The sequence below is a fragment of the Monodelphis domestica genome, chromosome 7 (genome assembly GCF_027887165.1).
Source record: "Monodelphis domestica isolate mMonDom1 chromosome 7, mMonDom1.pri, whole genome shotgun sequence".
NCBI classification, from domain to species: domain Eukaryota; kingdom Metazoa; phylum Chordata; class Mammalia; order Didelphimorphia; family Didelphidae; genus Monodelphis; species Monodelphis domestica.
In genome coordinates, this window is record NC_077233.1 from 70,605,730 (window position 1) to 70,625,987 (window position 20,258).

Here is a 20,258-nt window from a genome sequence, read left to right on the forward strand (position 1 = left end):
AGCTCCTACTCTTGGAATAAGTAAGTCTTGCTCCACTTCCCACAGACATTACACCTCCTGCTGAATTAAAGATCTTTCTCCAATAGAATGTGATAACCCACAAAGCCCTATCAGCTTATTACAATCTTGACCAGAGAGATGGCAGATCCAGTTATTTAGGGAGCTTCCTCTAAGACTGAGCTGGATGTGTATGTGTGCTTATGTATATTCAAACTCTTACTATTCTAAAAGCATTTTTTGTAGCAAAGGAAGCCCTATCTTTTTTGTTTTGAGAAATATATATATATACACATAATTAAACTACATATTATCATATATTATTATATATACTATATAATAATTATGTATAATATTACATACACATATTATATATATATATACATAAAAAATTCATGGGGAATTTGAAGTCATCTATATTTCTTCCAAGTTTTCATTTTATGAGTCCTTTGTATATTTGTATAATAATACTTACAATGAAGTAAGAACATAGAAGTTCTTAGAGTTTCCCCCCAAGTTAAGCTGTGTGAGTTTTAAAATATTGTGACAGGGGAAACAGCATCCCCCAGGGTGCCCCAGGGGCCTTCCACCTCCCCACCCCCAACCCCTCCTACTTCCTATTGTGGGATTGGTTTTGAATGAACCAATCCCATGCTAGGGAGGGACCATGTCTCCCTTCTTCTGGGCACAGGATTGGTCTATATAAGGACCAATCCCACACCATGAGGGGCTTTTTGAATCTGAGAAGATTCAGGGTTTAGCTGAGTTAGTTAATGAAACTCTGGTTTTCTTGTTTTATTAAAATTAGTCAGATAAAAGAAAGTTTTTTTTTTAATTCATTTCAGCTGGTTGGAGGATGTTATTTTTAAAAATGATAACATTTCATAAAAGCAAATTTTTAGAAGTGATATGATCTTATGAAATTAAGGTAGTATTTCAACATTGTGGATTTCAGGGAGAATAACATTTTTCTAAAGGTGATAAGATAAATCTAGTCAAAAAGATTAAAGAATTCCTTATGAACACTTCAGAATGCCCTGGCTAATAATACTACTGATGAAGAACATCATTCCTTATATATGCATAAAAACCAACAGCTTGTAGTTATTCATTTTAGTAGCCAATGTATTTACCGTAGTGACAGGAATACCTGGTTATAAACCTCAATTTTTACAATTAATGGCTAAATGATCAAGTTATTAATTATATGTGCCTCGGGTGACACCCAAAGTATTAACTAGGAAGTCATAAATGACATCTTGATGAATGAAAGTAATCTCCACGCTGGTAAAGAGTAAATTCTTTTATTTCTGTGCTTCTTTAAGATTTAAAAAATATTGTCACAATAATATGAAAATTAGAAGCCATCCTACTTTACAACTAAGGAACAGTGACAGAGAAGTCACCCAACTATTGTATCAAAACCATGCTTTAAATCTTGGTATCCTGCATTGTTTCCATTATATTTAGCGTGTGGTATTTTGAAAAATACATCCCTATTTATTATTTTATTTTTCTTACCCAAAACCCAGGGAGGTGGGAAGAAAAAGTAAGGAAATATTAAAAGACATCAAATGAATTGCTAAAAGCTAATTTGTTTCAATATGAAACAGTTACGAGGGAGTTGAAACCAATCTTTATAGTTCTAAATCTATTAATCAATTAAGATAGTATGAATTAAAGCATGAATGAATGTATAAAAGTTTATCATTTATTGCAATATGCCAAGCATTCTACTGCTTTAGAGATAATTATGAAATAGAAATTTTTCTCAAGGTGTTCACACTCTAATCATGGGAGACACTGCAAATAGTGGATTATGTGTGGGCATGTATACATACATATACAGTATACAGTATATCATATGACTATCATTCACTGTATTTTACATGTCAGAACTTGAACCCAGCTCTTCTCACTCTGACTACTGACTTTTTGCCACATCACACTGATGCCTTAGCAAATCAAGAACTCTGAACTGTTTCACTTGGTCTCCCAAATGTATTTGGCATTGAAAGTAAATGAGTTTTCCAGATTTAACAATTACTTAAAAATCACTTTCATGCAAAAGTTAAACAACTTTATCACCCCTTAAAACCAGAGAGCAACAAGATTTATTTGTCTTCAGCTTAGAATACTGGAATGTAGGAGTTCGGATGTTCTACTCATAAAATGACTAACAGGAAACAGCATTGGCGTTATCTTGGTCAACTTCAGAATGGCTCAATCCTACTCGGAACCATTCTTGGGAATTTGTAGAAATATTTGCAGAGCTACTTCCAGGGCATGTCATTGTTTTATCACATTGGTCCTGAACTTCTTCATCGAGATCTAGAAAATAAGGCAAATTTAAACCACCCAAAGCCATTAGAAAGAGGATCACCTTGACAAAGTCTATATTCTTGCTTTAAAAGTGACTCATTTATAAAACCAAAGGAATAGAGAATATGGTTGTGTAAACTCATCATCATTCAGTCTGGTTATAGAAAGTCTTGACATCTTGCATCATAACAACTGAATTTTTATTTTTCCCTCATAAGAATTGATTTTATGTAATCAAAGTTCTTAGATACATGAAGAATGGGGAGTTTAGGTTTCAGGTAAGGTATTTTTTGTACTCCATCCACAGTGACCATTCCATACTTCAGTACTTTGAGGGACAATGGGAGCAAGAGTCCAGCCCAGCAGATATTGTGGTATTCCTTTCCAAGATTCCCTTTGGAACCCTAGATTTTACATTTGAACTGCAAGGTCACAGAGTTCTTTAAGGCATTAAACTCAATAGAAAATGAAAAAAAAAAGTTATAAAAATGAAGTGCAATGAGATTTGTTTTCATTCTTTTAACATTTAATAAGTGGTTATTGTGTCCCAAATTCTGTGCTAAGTGATTAGGGAGATAATAGCTTGGATGAGATCTGATAATTTCCCTCACAGAATTTACAATCAAACTTGGATATGCAAGAAAGATGAATAAATTATACAATATACAAATACTTGGGAGAATACATAAAATGCTGTAGGAAGTAGAAAGAGAAATTTCAACTCAAAGAATTAGGACCTTCCTGGAAAATGTAGCATTTGAATTCAGCTATAAGAAAGTTAAGGAATTCAACAGGAAAGACAGAAAATGTGGAAACAAAAGTTCCGGACTTTCTGCCACTGAGTTAGAACAAACAGCAGTTGGAGTCTTAGAGAGAAGATATTGACAAGACTGACAGTTGGTGAGGGAAGGGGCAACTGGGAGTGGCAGTTGGTCTTATGACTAGAACTTCCTTCCTGGCCCTGGAACTGGAAGAAGCTCTCTCCCTGCCTCTGGATAGAAGTGCCTCTATTCCTCAATTTCCCAATGGTGTGCTCTACCTGGATCCCTGTGATCATGTTCATCAGACAAAAGGACTTAAGAAAGCAGTTTGGACTCTAAGGCCTGTCTTTAGGGGTGTCAGCCCAAAGAGACAGGCCCACCAATTCTGAAGGTCAGAACTTTCTTCCTATTGTTGTCTATTGCTAAGACATTAAACTTAAGAAAACTAGCACAGATTAGCATAGACAGGAATAACAGAAACCCTCCACCAGCCTGTGAGGCCTGGCTTCAACTCAAAAGCTGAGAGAGACTCAAACCTCATCTAGGGAAATCCCTTTTCCCTCTTCCCTGATACTTCCCTAATCCAAACTTGTTATTAAAATTTATCTTTATTTGAATATTGCAGTCAGATAAGAGGACTAACATTTCAGGGGACACAGAGGGAGTTGAATCTCAGGACAATCATTCAACTATAAACTGTCCTTATTGGACCCCTGCTAGGCGACCTTGGTCTGGGGAAGGGCTTTTCCCTCAGGAGGGTCTGTGTTTACCTGCCCTGGGGTATCTTCCACATCAATCCATAGAGAAGATGTCTCCTCAGGCCATCATAAGTGGCCCATTTCTCAGGAACCCCATTTTTCAAAAATAGCCTCTTGGAAGGGGACATCTCTTTCCTTTTACCTCACCGACAGCCATATTCCCTCTCCCATTCAACTCCTCCATTCCCTGTTATAAAACCTTCAATACTCCCTGTTCTTCAATCCCACCCATTTTCTAGAAATTTTACAAAAGGAAGGATAATATAGGCCATGTGGCATGGTTTTCTAAGGTATGGGGCAGTGGCACAGTGGATGCAATGCTGGGCTAGGAATCAAAAAGACTCATCTTTCTGAGTTCAAATCTGGTTTCAAATACTTACTAATTGTGTCAACCTGGACAACTCACTTAACCTTTCTATACGTTAGTTCCTCAACTATAAAATGAGGTGGAGAATTAAATGGCAAAACACTCCAGTCTATTTGCTATGAAAATCCCAAATGGAGTCACAAAGAATTGGGCTTGACTCAAATGACAGAACAATAATAAAAATTCTATGGTACATAGTATAATACAGTATATACTCTGTCCCCTGAATGAATGTGCCTAGGGCAAAAAAAAATACCAGATAAGCTAAGATTTAGGTTTTTTATGGGATAATATATGAAATAAGACCATAACGGTAAAGTAACAATCAATTGTGGAGGACCTTAAATGATAATACATTACTTTGAAATTCATAAAAATTACAATAGAGAATCTGAATTTTTTAATAAAATATGATATGATCTGCTTTATGCACAAAAGCCTTCTTATTCAGATCTAGACATATATATATATATATATATGTAAGCCAAGGAAAATATTCAATATATGCCAACATATTCAAAACAGCATGCTTTGTGGGAGAAAAGAGTGAGAAGCCAAATGACTCCCAATAACTAAGGAATGAATTTTAAAAATCTATCATATACGAATGTATGAACAAATGATGAATTCAAGGAACTCAGTAACTTGAGAAGAGTAATTTGAATTGATGTTAATTACATAAAAACAAAAGAAAATATGCACAATGCTAACAGTATAAATTAAAATGGTTAACATAATGAAGATTAAGTCCAAATATCTGAGGATCTAATAAAGAACTTGAAAAATAAATAGATGAATATAGCCTCCCCTTTATGTCAGAGACAATCACAGAGATTATGGTATACATTATCAGATAAGGCCACTTGAATGAATTATTTTTCTTTGTTAAAGGGGAAGATTCAATTTAGAAATGGATGGTTGAGATGACTGCAACATAAAGATCAAAAAGCTCATTGTCCCCTCCCCTTCTAGGTCAGATTCTGAGAGTCAAACAATTTATTATATGGAGCAGAAAGTGGAGTACAAAAAATTTCTCTTATAAGCCTATTACAGAAATATAAGAAGGTAGCAAAAAGGGAAATAACATTTCTATTTGGGTGGAACAGTAGAAATAGACACTGATGTTTGAGGAAAAATGTAGAAGTGAAGTTGACAGGACTTAATTACTAATTATATGTGAAAAGTAAAAGAGAAGGGACAATCAAGATGAAAAAGATCAAGAATACAGGAATTTCTAAGCACTATCTTGCTGCTCACAGAAGTAGTGGATTTAGAAGGAGACATTTTAAGGAGAAAGAACTCTTATGTGGAACCTTGGTGATGTCATGGAGGCAGTTGGAAATATGCACCTAGAAACAACAACAAAAAAAAGACACCAGGAAGAATCTCTGTTCTTCAGTGATGGCAAAGCTTTTAGAAGGATGAGTGATGTGAGAAATGCCCACAGGCACACATGGAGAGGAGGGAGCAGTCCACCCCAAGTCCCTCTGGTTTTCTAGTAATAAACTCTGGGGAATTCTATGCTGGAGTGACAGTAGGCATGCCCACAGAAAGGGCTCTGAATGCCCCCTCTGGCAGGTATGCCATAGGTTTACCACCATAGTTATAGAATCAAGATGAGAATCAAGGTCTCCTCACTATTAAACCTCTATCTTCTTTCCAATAATTCAAAACTGGTCAAATGGCTAGATTCTGTCTTCTTTTTAGTTAATTTGGCTAAAGTATCATCCATTTTTCTAGTCTTGCTAAAACAAAAACAGTTTATGTTGCTTTTGGGTATCGTAGTTAATGTTTTGTTTTCCATTTATCTAATTCTCTAATTTTCTATGCCTATTTTAATTTTTATTTTGATAGCTTTTTTTTTTTTTTGCTTTCTATTTTTTAAAGGCATATTTAGAATTTTAATTGTTTATTTTCCTGGTCTTTGGATCTGCATTTTTAGGAATTAGTCTTTTTTTTCCCCTGAGGATCTAGAAATTTAGGTCTGCTATTTAACAATCATCATTTTCTTTTACATAGATATTATTTTAAGAAACCACAGCACCCTTAAATTATAATAATATGGGATCTTTCAGAGAACATTTCATTATGCATTTATACAAACTGACAAGTTCTATACAATGAGAATTATTGATTACTCTTGAATGTAGGGTCTTCTTTTGATATTTATTTTTGTATGGTCCCCCTGGGTAATAGCACAAAATAAATTTATCATTTTCAGCCCACTTGGTGATGATTCTTAATCATAAAGGTATTTCTGGATGAGTTTAGTTTCTGCTAAATGTAAATACTATTACAACAACATCTATTTAAAAAAACTAATTATGTGCTCTTATTCAAATTAATAGTATTAATTAAGAGTTTAATTACTTCCTGCTTTAGTTCCTAAACATTAAGTTTAACAGAACTCAAGTCATGTCTTTTAGGTTTCCAGTAATTAAAGAAGTTAATCTGAGTTCTTGTTGCAAGAGAATAATTTTTTTTTTAGTGTTACAATCTATTATAGCTTTGAACAAATTACTTCCTTTAAAAGCTTTTTCTCATACTTGTTACTATTTGTTGATAATTTTCTAGGAAATATGACTACATATTGATTTATATGGGATTATGTGCCTGCCTTCTCATCTTCTTTCCTCTTTTTTGCATTTTGAACAATTTACAGTTTAATCTCATATATACTAGGGATTCAGTAAAGGAGTGGGAAAAAACCAAACTAGGGAAAGAAAACACCTTAAACTAATAACTACATTTACTACTCTATGACTTTATAACTTTGGATTGGGGGAAGGGTAGATAAAATACAGATGCATTTTTTTCTCAAAGATCTATTAGTATTATTTATTTCATTAACATATTTTACTACTAGCACAGATAACAGAGATGTTTGTGTTTCTTTTAAACATTCTGAAAAAAACTTTACATAAGCTAAAAATTAATAAATTAAAGATTAAGAGCATAAGATTTAAATCTTGAAAGTATCTAGAGTTATATCTAATTCTCTGAGGGTTTTTTTTTTTTTTTTGAGAAAAGCCAAGTGTTCAGTTTCAAATCCTTTGAGGAGACAATATTTTATATATGTGAAGATAGGATTAACTCTCCCCTTGCCTATTCTCAAATTAATCAATAGAAACTGAAAACACCTCCACTTAACATTAAGTAGGGGAGGTCCACAAGCCACTTGCTAAAAGTGGGTGACAACTCCAGAAGTAACTGACCACACTGTGGTTAATGCTAAACAAATTTAAAGACTGCAATTGGCTCCCATAAAGTGGAGGAAAGAACAGGAAGTGACATGGAAAAAGGACTATAAAAGTCCTAAACTTCCTGTCCAAGAGGTCTTTGGCCTGAATTTTTGGACTCGGAGGATGTTGGACTGGGACTGAGACTTGGAGCTAAGACTTGGGACTTCAACCTGGGACTTTGGTTCTTAGACTGCTTCTGTTAAGAATGCTTTTGGATCTTTTCCTTTGGAGAGACCTCAAAGTTGGTATAGCAGTATATAATCTACCTTGTTGAAGTGTTCTTAAGAAATTGATTTATAAAAATTTAATGCAGCTGAAAAGCTGACCCTCCTTTCCTGACTTCTGGAGAGATTAGTTCTGGAGAGGACTCTCCTTCTTGCTTAATTCACCACTGAGTTCTCTGACTGAGGGGTTAACAAGCCCTGCCTAGATTGAGTCAGGGAACCAGAGCAGCATTTAGGGTGATAGGCTATACTTCTTACTCTTCCCTCTTTTATATTTCTCTACTTTCTCTCCTTGCACTTTTTTTTTTTTGTAAATAAAACTACTAAAAGATAATCTGGCTTGAGCTATAATATATTTTTAAATTGGTGATCACAGCATTATCTTAAAATTCTCATATATTTAGTCAAACCCTTAAATTTAATTCCTTACATATGTAACATCTTTAAATTTATTTCTATTGATTTCAACTATGAATTCTACATGAAAATGATTCTACTCAGCCTGATTTTTTGTCTCTAATTCCTGTTAACCTCCAATTGAATATCTTACTAAACCTTAAACCCAAGAAATTAAAAACAGACTCTCCATTTTGGGACTTACCTATTTCTTTCAGTAGGGCTGCCATTCTTCCAGACTTCCTGTCTCAAGACTTTTTAAGTCTTCCCTTTAATAACTTTCATTCTGTCTTCTTCATTGCTATCACATTACTCCCGCTGTAATAGCAATTTTATTAAGCTTAAAAGTCTTCAAATTCAATGATAAAATCCCAACTTATTAGCCATCACTTCAATCACATTCACAATTTGCTGGTTTAAAGCTCTATCCAGTCTTAACTTCCACCATCCTCAAAATACACAATCCATTTTCCTATATCTGAACCTTCCCTTAGTCTAGTCTTCTCATCTACAATACATTCTGTTGTTTCTCTAATTATTCAAAGCCTACACATAATGCTGACATATTTGCATTAAATTTTTATAAATCAATTTCTTAAGAACACTTCAACAAGGTAGATTATATACTGCTATACCAAATTTGAAAATGAGTAAACTAGGTTGAAGAGAAAGTAAGCTACTTGGTTTCATAAAAAATAGCAAAGGGGATGATGGTTCATTTTTATATATTTTATTTTCCAAATTATAAGTAATCACAATTTTTAACACAAGTTTTCCCAGATTATGATTTAAGTTATTTCCCTCACTCCCCTCACTCTCTTCCTGACATGGTAACCAATCTCATCTAGATTTTAAATACACCATCATGCAAAATATTTCCATATTTATTACTATTGTGAGATAATACTCATATAAAGCCAAAAGAAAAATAAATAACAAGTAAAATAAAATGAAAATAGTATTCTTTGATCTGCATTCAGACTCTAAAAGTTGTTTCTCTGGAGTTGAATAGCATTCTTTGTCATAAAGTCCTTCAGAATTTTCCTGGATCATTATATTGCTGACAATAGCCAAGTCATTCACAATTGATCATCATACAATATTGCTGTCACCATGTATGATGTTCTCTGGTTTCTGCTTACTTTACTCTGAAGCAGCTTATTTAGGTCTTTCCAGTTGTTTTTTTTTTTTGGTTTGTTTTTTTCTAATCATCCTGCTCATCATTTCTTATACTGCAAGAGTATTCTATCACAATCATTAAACACAATTTCTCCAACCATTACTCAAGCATTCCTAGATATTATGTTACTTTCTAATTCTTTACAAAAACAAAATAGTACTTCTCCAAATATTTTGCACAAGTAATTCTTTTCCATTTTTTGATCACTTTAGGATATAAACCTATTAGTGGTATTACTGGATCAAAGTGTATGCACCATTTTAACCCCCTTTAGACATAGTTCCAAATTGCCCTCTAGAATGGTCAGATCAATTAATATCTCTAACAATGCATTAGTGGCCCAGTTTTGCCACATCCACTCCAATGTCCATAGTTTTCATATACTGTTATATTAGTCAATCTGCTGGATGTGCAGTGGTACCTCAGAGTTGTTTCAATGTGTATTTCTCCAATCAATAATGTTTTAGATCATTTTTCATGTGATTAGATAGCTCTGATTTCTTCATATGAAAATTTTCTCTTCATATCCTTTGACTATTTGTCAAATGATAAATGACTTGTAATCTTATAAATTTAACTATGTTCTCTATGTATTTGAGAAGTGAGACCTTTATTAAAGAAATTTGCTGTAATTTCCCCCAGTTTGTTGTTTCCTTTCTAATCTTGGTTGCATTGGCTTTATTTGTACAAAAACTTTAATTTTAATGTAATAAAATTATTCATTTAAACCTTGAAATATGCTCTATCTCTTGTTTGGTTATAACTTCTTCCCTTCTCCACAGATCTGATAGGCAAACTATTCTATGCTAACCTGATTTGTTTATAGTACCACCATTTGCCTATGGTACTATTCCTTGATGCTGTCTTGGTATAGGGTATGACATATTGCTCTAAACCTAGTTTCTGTCATACTGTTTTCCAGCTTTCTTGGTAATTTTTGCCAAACACTGAGTTCTTGTCCCAAAAATGAAACAACAAATCAAGAATCCAGCATGATTCCAGGAGACTTGTGCCTAGCTCCTTTGCTTTCCAGAATGGTATATACTCATTGTGGTGAACCTATGTCATACATGCCAGAGGGGTCACTCAGAGCCCTCTCTGTGGGCAACACATACCATTGCTCCAGCACAGTTTTCCAGAGTTCATTACTAGAATGTCAGAGGCATTTGGAGCCAGGCTGCTCCCCTCACCTTCTTCTTTATTCCTTCATTGCTAATGACCATTTAATAAACCTCCTAAACTATAATATGTTTATTATTAGAGATATAATTTTAAATTTTACGCCATCCCCAAGCCCCTCCCATAGCCAATGCACAATTCCACTGGGTTTTAAATGTGTCATTGGTCAAGACCTATTACCATATTATTGACATTTGCACTAGGGAGATCATTTAGGGTTTATAACTACAATCATATCCCCATCAATCCATGTGATCAAGCAGTTGTTTTTCTTTTGTATTTCTACTCCCAGAGATCTTCCTCTGAATGTGGATACTGTTTTTTCTCATAAGTCCTTCAGAATGGTCCGGTATCATTGCATTGCTACTCTTAGAGAAGTTCATTACATTTGATTGTACCACAATGTATAAGTCTCTATGTATATTGTTCTCCTCGTTCTGCTCCTTTCACTCTGCATCAATTCCTGGAGGTTGTTCCAGTTCACATGGAATTCCCCCATTTTATTATTCCTTTGAGCATAATAGTATTCCATCACAAAGAGATACCACAATTTGTTCAGTCATTCCCCAAACGAAGGGCATTCCCTCATTTTCCAATTTTTTGCCACCACAAACAGTGAGACTATGAATATGCTTGTAATAATCTTTTTCCTTATTAATCTCTTTGGAGTACAAACCCAGCAGAGTTTTGGCTGGACCAAAGGGTAGGCAGTCTTTTAGCACCCTTTGGACATAGTTCCAAATTGCCTTCCAGAATGGTTGGATCAATTTACAACTCTACTAGCAATGCATTAATGTCCCAATTTTGCCACATCAACTCCAATATTTATTACTTTCCTTTGCTGTCAGTTAGCCAATCTACTAGGTGTGAGATGGTACCTCAGAATTGTTCTGATTTGCATTTCTCTGATTATAAGAGATTTAGAATTTTTTTCATGTGTTTTTAATAGTTTTCATTTCTTTGGCTGAAAATTGCCTATTCATGTTCCTTGCCCATTTGTCAATTGGCGAATGGCTCGATTTTTTGTACAATTGATTTAGCTCTTTATAAATTTGAGCAATTAGACCTTTGTCAGAGGGTTTTTTTTGGTTAATATCTTCCCCAATTTGTTGCTTCCCTTCTAATTTTCATTTCATTGGTTTTGTTTGTACAAAAACTTTTTAATTTAATGTAATCAAAATTATTTATTTTAAATTTTGTAATTTTTTAAACTCTTGGTTGGTCTTAAAATCTTTCCTTTCCCAAAGATCTGACAAGTATATTATTCTGTGTTCACCTAATTTACTTATAGTTTCCTTCTTTATATTCAAGTCATTCACCCATTCTGAGTTTATCTTGATGTACGGTGTTAGATGTTGACCTAAACCCAATCTCTCCCATACTGGTTTCCAATTTTCCCAGCAGTTTTTGTCTAATAGTGGATTTTTCTCCCCAAAGCTAGGATCTTTGGGTTTATCATAAACCGTCTTGCGGAGGTCATTTACCCCAAGTCTATTACACTGATACTCCCTTTTGTTTCTAAGCCAGTACCATATTGTTTTAATGAACACTGCTTTATAGTATTGTTTGAGGTCTGGTACTGCTAGGACACCTTCCTTCATATTTTTTTCAATATTTTACTTGATATTCTTGTTTTGTTTTTTTTTTTGTTCTTCCAAATGAACTTTGTTATAGTTTTTTTTTTTTTTCTAATTCAGTAAAACAATTTTCTTGGTAGTTATATGGGTAAGGCAGTAAATAAGGAAATAAATTTGGGTAGGATTGTCATTTTTATTATGTTAGCTCTTCCTACCCATGAGCAATTAATGTATTTCCAATTATTTAGATCTAGTTTTAATTATGTGGATAGTGTTTTGTAGTTGTGTTCATGTAATTCTTGTGTTTGACTGGACAAATAGATTCCTAAGTATTTTATGTTGTCTACGGAGATTTTAAATGGAATTTCTCTTTCTAATTCTTGCTACTGAGATGTGTTGGAAATATATAGAAATGCTAATGATTTATGTGGGTTTATTTTGTAACCTGCAACTTTGCTAAAGTTGTTGATTGTTTCCACTAACTTTTTGGTGGATTCTCTAGGATTCTTTAAGTAGACCATCATATCATCTGCAAAGAGTGATAGCTTGGTCTCCTCATTACCTATTTTAATACCTTCAATTTCTTTTTCTTCTCTAATTGCTATCTCTAGTGTTTCTGGTACAATGTTAAATAATAGAGGTGATAATGGGCATACTTGTTTCACTCCTGATCTTATTGGGAAGGCTTATAGTTTATTTCCATTGCAGATGATCTTTGCTGATGGCTTTAGATATATACTGTTTATTATTCTTAGGAAAGGCCCTTCTATTCCTATACTTTCTAGTGTTTTCAATAGGAATGGGTGTTGTATTTTATCAAAGGCTTTTTCTGCATCTATTGAGATAATCATATGATTTTTGTTGGTTTTCTTGTTGATATGGTCAATTATGTGGATGGTTTCACCAATATTAAACCATCCTTGCATTCCTGGTATAAATCCCACCTGATCATAATGAATGAATCTCATGATCACTTGCTGAAGTCTTTTTGCTAGTATTCTATTTAAGATCTTTGTATCTAAGTTCATTAAGGAGATTGGTCTTTAGTTTTCTTTCTCTGTTTTTGACCTACCTGGCTTTGGAATCAGTACCATATTTGTGTTATAAAAGGAATTTGGTAGAATGCCTTTGCAAATTATGTCAAATAGTTTGTATTGTATTGTGATTAGTTGTTTTTTGAATGCTTGATAGAATTCTCTTGTGAATCCATCAGGTCCTGGTGATTTTTTCTTAGGAAGTTCTTTGATGGCTTGTTCAATTTCTTTTTCTGATACAGAATTATTTAAGTATTCAATTTTTTTTCTGTTAATCTAGACAATTCATATTTTAAATATTTATCCATATCACCTAGATTGGTATATTTATTGCCATATAATTGGGCAAAATTGTTTTTAATGATTGTCTTAATTTCCTCTTCATTAGAAATGAGGTCTACTTTTCCTCTTTGATATTGTTTAATTGATTTCCTTTCCTTTTTTATTAAATTGACCAGTACTTTGTCTTTTTTACTTGCTTTTTTTCAAAATACCAGCTTCTATTCTTATTTATTAATTCAATAGTTCTTTCACGTTTGATTTTATTAATTTCTACTTTAATTTTTATGATCTCTAAGTTTTCAAGTGTGGGGTTTTAATTTGTTCCCTTTCCAGTTTTTTGAATTGCATGCCCAATTCTTTGACCCCTGCCTTCCTTAATTTGTTAATATATGAACTCAAGGATATAGATTTCCCCCTTAGTACTGCTTTGGCTGCAACTCATAGATTTTGAAAGGATGTCTCATCATTGTCATTTTCTTCAATGAAATTATTAATTGTTCCTATGATTTGTTCTTTAACTAACAGGTTTTGGAGAATCATGTTTTTTAATTTTAATTTCCAATTAATTTTTGATTTGACTCTCTAATTACTTACTTACTAATTATTATTTTATTGCATTATGATCTAAAAAGGATGCATTTGTTATTTCTGCTTTTTTGCACTTGTTTGCCATGTTTTTATGCCCTAGTAGAGGGTTAATGGGGTGTATGGGGTGTTCAGGGAGGGGTAGTATCTCTGGTATGGAGGGCTTGTTGTGCCCTTCTAGGGCAACTCTCCAGCCTCTGACCCCCCCACCTGACACCCACCTCTCACTTGTGGCTCCTAGTAGTTGTTAGCATGTGGCAGCGGCCACACCCCTGGCAATAGCTTCGACAGGCCGGCCAAACCTTGTGAGGGTAGCCATCAGGTCATCGACCCCCTGGTGAACCAGGGCCTTGCTCACCCAGCATGTGAAGACTGCTTCGGCTGAACAGACGGAAGAAACCAATAAGAAGTTTCAACGGCTGAGATGGCGATGCAGCCAAGCACTGTGGGGTGCTTAGGGAGTGTTGGAGCACAAAAGACAACAAGGCCATCCAATGCAGCTTAGGTATTCTCTAGGTGTAACGACTTTTCATGCCATTGGACCCAGGCTTCCAATGCCGAGAGAGTAGGACTGTCTCTGTGCATCAACTTTTCCACTTTAATCTCCTTCACGCACAAGTGTCTTTGTGCACACTCATCTACATCACAGATGAAAACGTACAAAGACAATCGTCATCCTTGGTTACCAAGAGACTACTACTACTACATGGTTAATCTTTGTGAATGTACCAAGTGCTGCTGAAAAGAAGGTGCATTCCTTTTTGTCCCTATTTATTTTTCTCCACCTGTCTAATAACTCTAATTTTCCCAAGATTTCATTCATATCTCTTACCTCTTTCTTATTTATTTTTTGGTTTGATTTGTCTAGATCTAATAGAGGAAGGTTCAGGTTTCCCACTAGTATTGTTTTACTGTTTCCCCCTTTAACTCTACTAGTTTCCCCTTTAGAAATTGGACCCATCTTTTGAACTGACAATTTCTTTTATATTGAAGTGTAGTTTTGACTTATGGAATATTTAATAAATGCTTGATGAGTGACTAAATGGTTTATCTTTAGTTGCCTTGTTTATAGAATAAAAGGAATAAATGATCCCTAGCTCTTTTCTTATTCTAATATGTCTTTGATTCACATAATCATTTGTTCTTATTCATCTAATTTTAGAAAATAAGAAACCAATGTACAGATTCTTGCACAATATGGAGGATTTAGAATTTTAAAAAGACTTATTCATATTCAACCTCTGACATTTCTTAGCTATGAATCTGTTCATTCAATTCACTTCATGGACTCAGCTCCCTAAATTATAAAATGAGATGGTAGTTAAAACTTTAGTTGCAAACAAACTAAAAACAAAAAGCACACTCCAAGTCACCCTAGACTCTGGTTATTGTTATCTTGCCCAAATTTCTGTGAACTCCAAAAATTAGGCTGTTTCTTCCCCCCCTCTAAAGACACTTTTATTACACTCTCTGTATCTCATTGATGATCTCCAGTACCACAATGTATATACTGTGCTTAGGGGAAATACAGATTACAATATTTTCACTGGCATAGAAAATTCGTTATTATATCTTTGGTAGTATTATTTTTTTCAGATTGACAATAGTGTATGCCCCCAAACTATTGTAATTTTCAAATGAAATAAATAGATGTTAATATAGTAATATATAATTATATGATTATCTATCTGTATTGTTAGATCTATATTGATAGATATCAATATGGTTAGATATGTATGCATATACATATATGTACATATATTAATACAAACTTTGCAAATATTAACAATAAATCATTCTTATACAGATTTTCAAAAAACATTCTTTGAATAAATTAATAACTTAATGAAATCAATAGTTTATTAAGTGCTATGTGTCAATCACTCTTCTTGATTCCTGGAGTTAGTTATAAAGTTTAAAATGAAAGAATCTTTGAAAGAACTTACATTTGGATGGGGAAGATAACATGTACTGATATATATATATATATATATATATATATATATATAAATACAACATTCAATCATATTTATGGAATAGGATGATACTCTGAAAAAAGTCCATGTCCACTTTCTCATTTTATAGATGAGGAAACCGAAGCCCAAGGTCACAGAGTTAATGAGTGACAAAGCTGAGATTTGAACTCAGATGGACTTATTTCAAGCCTCTCTCACTTTCTATTACACTATTTTGCAGGGCAAAATTTTTGATGGATGTAAGAGTCGCTGGAGGACCAGGGAAGTTTTCAAATCAAAGATAACATTTAAGATGAATTTTAAATGAATTAAAATATAAACATGTAAACTAAGTTAAATACATTAACTAGAATCTAATTTCATAAACAATGGAAAGTCCTTAATAAAGTAGAAGCCCACTGTTATCTGCCTGCCCTAATTTCACATTTCCTACTTTTAATAACAGCTCCTTTCCTATCCTTTCTTCCAGGGTTTATCACATTCTCCCCCTATTTAAGTTTTCGAAGTCCCCAGAGTTGCTCCTTTCCTCATCCCATTAAAAAAATAAATGAAAACTATCAAACATCTCAGCTCCAAGGAAGACTCATGAAACCCATGGGAGCTTCAGTTTAAATTAACACCTTTTCTTCCATAGGATTGAATTTAACACATTTCAGTACCCATTAGGTGTCCTGTCAGCTTGATTTTTTTCTTTTACCTAAAAACCATTTACACTTAAAGTTCACCATGAGACCTAATTATTCCCTGGTTCCTTTTTATTATGTCTCCTGATGCTTTTTAATTAGGGTTGTTTTTTAAATAACATAAACACCATTTACCACAAGCACTATCACAAATTTTAGTAGGTACTACTACTTTTAAAACAAAAGAATTCATTAATTTGACCATCACGATTGTGATTAAGGTCAAGCCTACTTGAAACAAATATTCAAACCATACTGTGTTATTTGACCACAAACATTTACTTTTCTACTCATTTGCCTGCCTATACCATTGAATTTACAAAATAACTGCAAAATACTTTGGGAACAAGTAATTTGACTTCTCTTACAATTATTCTTTACCTAAGTCAAATGATTAGATTAAACCTAGATTCATTCCAGTTTTATCTATTTGTGGACTTTTCAAGTATTTGAATCTGAAAAGTTAATCAAAATTATGATATATGGAGACTAGTTAAAGACATTACTTGTCCCTATGATATAACTGAGAGACATTTCCAGAAAGGACTCTTAGAACTTATTATGTGTATAATCTCTGTGTGTGTGTGTATGCGCGTGTGTGTAATTTTGCAGACATGCAATTTTTGAAGAAAAGTCATTGTGGATCATGGATCACAATTTGGGAATAAAATAGTAGAGAGAAATTTCTTTGGGCCCAATGCCTAGAGCTAATATTTCTGAACATAAGCTAGAATTGTGAAATAAATTATATATAATACATCACCAGCTACAAACATTAGGTTATCTGACCTAAGACTTTATTAGTATATAGAAGGTTCAGGTATTATATATGAATAAATTAATTTGATCCAAAGATTGAATTGAAATAATACTGGTCTAATGATTATGTATTTAGAGAAGAAAATACCTTTAAAGTAAATGAGGTTTAGAAGTAATCTTGTCCAATTCTTTTATTTTTCATATTAGTAAGGTTCAGAGAATTTAAGTTACTCACCCAAGGTAACATAGTAAGTGGAAGAGTCAAGATTCAAATTAAGGTAGAATTAACTACAACTTATGGATTTTTCCAATACAGCCTCTTTTATTCTTAGTAAAAATGGTTTTCATAGCTGGAATTCCCTGTCTAAATTAGGTATAAGACTTTTATGAAGCACAGGAAGTATATCAAATTCAACATGTCAAAAATGGAAGTCATTTGCAGTTTATTCCCACCCTACCTCCAAACTAAACTTATTCTGTCAAAAATGTTATCATTACATTTTTGTGTCATCCTTGATTTTTCATTCTCCTTCACACCCCTCTCCAATCAGTTGACAAGTTACCAAGTGTTCATGATGTTTTGCCTTATCAACAGCTATCATTTTCATCCTTTCCTCTCCATTTATATGCTCAGAATTCTAGTTCAGGCCCCCATCAACAATCCCCTTGACCAGTGATGGCAAACCTTTTAGAGATGGAGTTCTAGGCCCTACCCCTACTAGCCCCCCCAGATTAAGTGCCTTGCCCAGTTCCCCTCCAGAGAGTGAGTGCTATACTGCCCCCACACCCTGCCCCCTGGCTTCCCCCTGTACCCCAGACAGGGAAGGAAGGAATTGCTCCCATTGGACTGCTGGAAGGATTGGTGGGTGAAGTGAGGAATATTCTCAGTGAGTATAGAGAGAGGGAGATGCTCTCCCTTTCCCTCTCTCCATTCCCCTCCAAGTCTACTTGTGAGCTGCTGACCTTACCCCTTGGGTGTTCCCATTGGGCTGCTGGGCAGAGGAATAGGCCATGTGAAAAAATGTCCTCAGTCACTATGGAGATGGGGAAGACAGCAGTTCTGCCTGAATCCCTCTGTCTTTCTAGTAATTAATTCTGGGGGTGGGGGTGGGGAGTGCCCACAGAGAGCACTCTGCATGCCATCTTTGGCATTTGTCCCATAGGTTCACCTTCACTGCCCTAGATTGTTCCCAATTGACCTCCCTACTTTCAGTCTCTCCAGTCTCTATACCACCTTGCACACAATTGTCAAAGGTCCTTCTTAAAGAACAATTTCAATCTCTTTTTCAAAAATATTCATTGCCTCTACTTTTAGTAGGCAAAAATAAAATTCCTCAGTATGGAACTTTTTCTTTCAAAATATTTTAAAAGAAAATTCAATTTGATTCTAAATATAAACACACATTTCGATATAGAGGTGAATAGGAAGTTGTGAATCAAATTTTATCTAGATTTAGAAAGAAATGTATATGTATTGATAAAGAATGTTACATTTAAAAAGGCAGTAGCAAAAATATTCTTTTTTATTTTTCTCATCTTTTAATTTGGGGCATTAAAATACATGTGGTATTTTAAATGCTTAATGTTTCTGCTCCTGCTTTCCTTCTCTGACCTGGTTCAAACCATTCACCTCAATGTACTCTACAACTAGATTAAGGTGAACTTTTTCCAGGTGCCAAAGTCAATTATTCCATAATCATCCTCCAACCTCCTAAATTGTGCAAAATGGAATGTATTATCTTCATCATTGTTTCTTGGAATCTCTTTGCTGCCTCTTTAAGGATCCAATCAGGCACCAACTTCTAAACAAAATCTTTCCTACTTTTGCTATTTTATGATGAGCTCTCTTTCCTCAAATATATCATATTAATTCATATGAATAAATGTTCTATCTTTTCCCATCTGATTTCCCAAAATGTAAGCTCTTTGAGGATTAGTACTATTATTTATTTGTCTCTTTATCCATAACACTTAGCCAATTGTGTTTCTCATAATACATACTTAATTGGTGGTTCTTTTTGCATGAATGGAAAAAATGAAAGAGATAACAAACCTGAGCTAGGTTCTGTGTTTGGTGACTCCAGATTCATTTGCTTCAGTGCCATGAGAAAGCAATGGCCCATTATTATATCATTGACAAATGGAGACTGAGTATGCAAACTCTATGTGTAGCTATGGTGACAGGCCAAAAAAGGCCATTGGGAATGGGCCAGGAACCATGTGTTACTATGGTAATGGATGGAGGAAGCAGTCTCGGAAGCTTTCATTGTTAAGGAATGGATAAAAAAAAAAAACACTTTTCTGAGACAGTATATGGGATGATTCCATATCTTCAGAATATAAATGGTGGGTCAGGCTGTTGGACCAGTGCCCCACTGCCTGAAACATATTCAAAATAAAGTGGAGATATGGAAATTATCAGAACAGATCAATTAAGGCTCATGAAAAATATCTTTTGGCTCAATTAACTGAATATTTTAGAGGGAAAAATTGGATGGCATCAGCAGATTGATAATTACCTCAATTCTCTACTAAGGCACACTCCAAAGAGCCTCAGATTTGCTTAAATGAAATCAAATTATATTTCTGTAAGCTTTAAAATGATAGATTAATGTAATTTGTAGGAAGAAGAACCCCAATGTATAGGTCAGATAGATTAAGGTGATGGTAGAGAAGACAATAGAAAATCATAGAATTTCAGAGATCTAGGGAATAATAATAGCAACTATCTTGTTTGAGCAATATACACCGAAGGTATCCCTTCTACAACATGACTAGGTTATCTTCCTACTTTTTATGAAGATATTTTTGAGAGAAAAATCTATTCTTTCCTAAGGCATAGGGTTCCACTAGATTATTCCCTCCTATGTGAAGCATAAATTTTAACACTTTACAACTTCTGCCTCTGCCCTCTGAGTCAATCAAGTCAATAAATA

The 20,258-nt window shown here is 34.1% G+C and overlaps 1 long non-coding RNA gene across 1 annotated transcript; it reads right to left on the reverse strand.

Moving 5' to 3' along the window:
- Positions 1–1,811: 1,811 nt before the first annotated feature.
- LOC103101514 (uncharacterized) lies at positions 1,812–19,638 on the reverse strand. Its single transcript, XR_470871.2, has 3 exons — positions 19,376–19,638; positions 8,273–8,385; positions 1,812–2,328 (listed from the first exon to the last, which is right to left on the reverse strand). It is a non-coding gene; the product is annotated as an uncharacterized LOC103101514 (long non-coding RNA).
- Positions 19,639–20,258: the final 620 nt, after the last annotated feature.